A 5,257-nucleotide genomic window follows, 5' to 3' on the forward strand; every position below is an offset into this window, starting at 1 on the left:
AAATAAATAAAAAATCAAATGAACAAAATCAAATAAAAAATAAAAAGACTTCCTAAAAAATAGACATAAAAAATAGTATAGTAAATAATAAAAAAAAAACTTATAAAAACATAACATGAGAAATCAGAACACTACACAAATAATATAAAAATATTTATTATATAAATAAAAAAATAAGTAAAAAATACAATAAAAACATAAAAATTTAAATATGAAAATGAGTATTAAAAATAATAAAAAAAATAAAATATTCAATTTGCTAGTGATTAAAACAAATTTGAACTATTTTAATGAAAAAAAATTGTAACTAAGAACTATGAAGAAGTAGGAAAAACTACAAAGAATTATTGTGAATGTAATAGTTAGTGGTATCCTTTTTATAGAAGAAAATGAAGGGTATGATTGGTAAAAAAGAAATAAAATTTTCACCTGATTTTCCAAAGACAATAAGCAACCATGAACGTGAAATGCAGAAGCTACAAATTTTAACTTCTCCTGAACGTGGTTCAGAAGCAGAATCAATTCTGCGTTTAGGAAAATAAAAATGGCCAAACATAAAAGTGAAGCTTTCAAGAAGCTCAAACGTGCTTCTCTCCTCCCCAACATATTTCCCAAACACACCCTAAGTCTCATACCCTCAAAGATGGAAAGTCAAGGCAGCAACAAAGGATTTAATTGTTTGTGAACTCGTTCCAAAGTAATTCCTATCATTACGGAATGCACAACTATTCCTATCTCCAATACCTATAAATCAAATTCTTCTTTAATAATTATTACAAAAATATTTAGAATAGATTTGCAATTGCTAATAGTAAAATTACATAATATAATACAATATTTTATAATTTAAAAAAAAACAATAAAATTCTTGATAAATAAAAAGAAAACTACGTACACGTTGGCAAGACCATTTTTTTCTTAATATTGATTAATATTACCAAATTAATTACCATGCTCAAGGAATTCTGAAGACATACTGGTGCGTATAGACACAGATGTATGACCATGTGTTCCATAGAAGTGAAGATTCACGTCATTATCAACTGCACGTCTTTCTTCGTTTTCCACATCTGCAACTTCAGATTGTACATCTTGAATACTTTTTCTGAAAATATACCATAAGAGTTTTTATTGCAGTGCGCAGTGCACATTGACACAAACACCAGTGAAAGGAAAATCTCCCCAAGAATGATCGTTCAAATAAGGCGAGGTTAGATTTTCAAATGCATCCCGCAACACATGGATGAAATCAGTGGCTAAGATGACACCCGCAACAAAGACCTTAATTACGAAGAAGTCCTTCTTTGGGGCTGATAGCAGGTATAATTTTGCCAACAAAAAGGACACAAACTCCAATTGTATTAGCTACCAAAATAGATACAAGAGCTACTATCTTGTGTATTAACGCCTTGGCTTTGTCCTGCACTTCTTATCCTTGTGATAAATCACAAGAAGTACAAGACAAAGCCGCGTTAACATACAAGATAACAGCTCTTGCATCTATTCTAGTAGTTAGTACAATTGGGGTTTGTATCCCTTTTATTGGCAAAATTATACCTGTTATCAGCCTAGAAAATGACTTCTTTTTCGTAATTAAGGCTTTTGCTGAGAGTGTCATCTTAGCCACTAGTTTCATCCATGTGTTGCCGGATGTATTCGAAAATTTAACTTCGCCTTATTTTACTTGGACGATCATCCTTGGAGAAATTGTCCTTTTATTGGATTTGTGTCAGTGTGCACTGCAATGAAAACTCTTATGGTTGATGCCTATGCAATCGCGTATTTTCAGAAAAAGCATTTTGAAGATGCACAATCTAGAGTTGCAGATGGGGAGAACAAAGAAAGACATGCAATCGATAAGACGAGAACTTCACTCCTATGGAACATATGGTCATGCATCTGTGTCTGTTTCCATCAGTATGTACTCGAAACTCCTTCGTTATCTGATGATATTACAGGTAACTAACTAATATGGTAATATTAATCAATAATCAATATTAAAAAAAATGATGTTACTAACGTAGAATGTAAGTAGTTTTCTTTTTATTTATCGAGAATATTTTTTTTTAAATAATAAAACAGTGTATTATATTATGTGATTTTACTATCAGCAATGAAATTATTTTTGTAATAATTATTTAAGAAGAATTTGATTTATAAGTATTGGAGATGGGAATTACTTTAGGAGCATCAATGAGTTCACAATCAATAAAACCGTTGATTGCTGCTTGACTTTCCATCAATTCTTTGAGGAGGGCATGTGACTTGACAGAGAAGCGCAATCAATATTTGCTTGACCTGTTAGAAATAACGCAAAAGAATAATGAAGCTAGGATTAGTAAAATTAATCGGACGTTAGCGGAGACGTAGATGAACACTATAACAAATCATATTTTAGTGGCGAATATCACTTATTAAGTGTTCGTAGAGCACACTTCTGTAGGACTAGTTGTTTTTTGATATCATGAAAAACAGAGTGAAAATCTAAGTAAACTGACACATAATAGGATTGCGTTATATACTTATATGCTACCTCTTAGCGTTCTACAAAGCCTGTGCTGTCCAAATCATAGAGCCTAAATGAAACTGCAAGAGAATTGCAAAACCTAAAATATGAGTTTCACAATCGAAATCTACTTTAACCAGAAAAGGGGTTAGAATTGAATCTTCAACTTACAATCAATCTTGTCTTCCAGTGGTGCATTTGGGTGGAAGACATTGAGAGATCGAACAAAGTCATCAAAGTCAATTACTCCCTTCCTCTTAACATCAAATAGATCAAAGATCTGCATGCAGTAAAATTCTAATGTCAAAAGGACATTCAGTTAACTGAAATGACTAATGCATGGAGATACCATGAAAAACAATGAAACTTATTACTAAGTAGCAACTAGCGAAGACTCAAAAAAACACTTATTTCTATATGAAAATTTAAATATGGAGATGCATGTGCCTTTATATCTAAAAGAATACTGACCTCTAACTAAGTGTGTCATCATAAGCATTTATGTTTCAGGTTATTAAAGGGATTAAGAAATTGAGTTTCTTCCGAAAGTATATGGCGATAGAACAATGTCTTCATTAACCTATTTGTATTGCAAATCATCGATTTAACAAAGTACATTTGTGATGCTAGATAGGCATTCACTCATGCATGCAAGAAACCTTAAAAATGAAGGCCTTATTCATAAACCATACGCATGCGGTATGTATACTTGTATAGTACCCGATTGGCAAAGATATTTTCCTTTTTCCTATTATTGAAGATTGCCAATTGAAATTCTTCCTGCAAAGAAAGAACACTGTAATCAAAGAACAGACTATGAAATGAATGTGAAGAACAAATAAAAATAAAAAATATTGGTAATTGTATAAGCAATTCATCATGATACTGTGTGACAGATTCTATTTAAGAAAATGAAAAGCACAAAAAAACAATATAGTATATTGTTGATCATTCATATCAAGAAATAAAAAAAGCATACCAAATATCTCATAATAAAATGAACATCACAAAATAGATGCCATAAATACAGCTATGTTTGAGACTAGGAGGAAAACGCATTTGCTATACGGTACCTTGCTTATTAGATTATCCTCAACAACCGAACTGCTTATGCTCTTAAATAGTTCAAAAAGTGCTTCAACTCTTCACTGACAGTGACTGTGAAACCAAAATTTGCTGTAAGTTTAAACTACTAAACTGGCATGAAAGCTTGAGAAATAGAGATAGAGCCAATTCCATAACAAATATAAAACAAGACGATTCTGTTTTTCAATAACTAATAGACCAGAAGACCGGTAAAGCATATGAACCAACCAATTGGAATTGAAATTTGGAGAGGGAAAACTAAGACTTTTCCTACTAAAGTGGTGACAGGATGGATTGTAAATAACTTGATGCCATAGAAAACGCATGCAGCTATTCTTAATCTTTTCAACCTAGCAAGTAGAAGAGGCTAAAAATATTTTATCTGTGATTTGATTTATATGAAAAATTTCAGAAGGAGAAAGGAAAGTGAAAGGGGAATTGGGGATGGGTTGGAGAAGGGGAAGTCGAAGGAAAAGGGAAAAAGCTTCCGATTGGAGAAGGAGAAGGGAAAGAAGAACTGGGGATGGGAAGGGAAAGGGAATGGTTTACATGATTTGAGTCTGATTCAATTATTCACATCTATTTATCTGTTTCTGTATTGTAAACCATAACTTTGACAAAAATAAAAAATAAAAAATAAAAAAGGGTATATGCTGCTGCCTGGTGGAGTGGTGTTAGAAAGTGAAATACAGTGGCGAGGAGAACAATGCGGGTATGGATGAGGGAGGTGGTGGCAGCTGAAGAAAGTACTGACTATGTGCCTTGAAAGATTTTGATTAAATTATTTTTTTCCCTCTTAATCCTTATTCATTAGTTGAAAAAGTTGAATTTAAAATTATTTGATTGCAGAAAAATATTTTATCTAATCATTTGAGTAATTTGATAAGCACTTAGCCTTTTAAAAAATAAAAATATTTTTTCTTTTTTGCGAAAGCAACAAAACAAAATATTATTTTTAACATTTCAAACTAGAAATTAATTTTAATACCGTGTTAGTATAAAATAGCTTAATAAAATGATTAATATTTTGGCCCCCCCACCAGGAACCAATCATTAAGCACATAGAGAATAATAATGTAAATATGTAATCACTAATCAAGGTGATGACTAATCACAGTTTGAATGATATTCCAAGCTAGGGATAATGTAGATAAATAATAGATGTTCAGATACAATAGCATATATTACTAAACACTATGTCCACAACTTTTTCTGATGAGTGGCAAGAGCTGCCTGATAAGGTTAGAGAAGTTTGTTTGAAGAAGGACAAAACAGATGTGGTCCACAACTCCACATTAATTATCCGTGAACCAATTTTAGATGCTAAGCCTCCTTCTTTCATCAAAGAAGGAAAATGGTTCAAAGCAATAGTGACTAGTAACTGTGCCATTCCTCTTTAATAGAAACTTGAATAGAAAAAATAAATAAAATCGTATTGCATTTGTTGATAATAAACAAAATCGTTTTCAGACAAGGAAAATTGTGCAAAGTTATTGTTGACCTTAATAAAGTAATAGAAACATGAGTTTTTTTTTAACTGAGTTTTAAAAGAAGTATATAGAAAAGTCGTTTTGCTTCTCCAAAAAGTAATGAAAAAGCACATTGCATCAATTAAATAGTACTAAAAGTTAAACCATAGGAAACATTTCAAGTGTATCAGGGAGT

The 5,257-nt window shown here is 31.5% G+C and overlaps 1 pseudogene; it reads right to left on the reverse strand.

The window, feature by feature from the left end:
• Positions 400–4,982, reverse strand: LOC107647567 (annotated as a pseudogene).

Source organism: Arachis ipaensis, chromosome B06 (genome assembly GCF_000816755.2).
Source record: "Arachis ipaensis cultivar K30076 chromosome B06, Araip1.1, whole genome shotgun sequence".
NCBI classification, from domain to species: domain Eukaryota; kingdom Viridiplantae; phylum Streptophyta; class Magnoliopsida; order Fabales; family Fabaceae; genus Arachis; species Arachis ipaensis.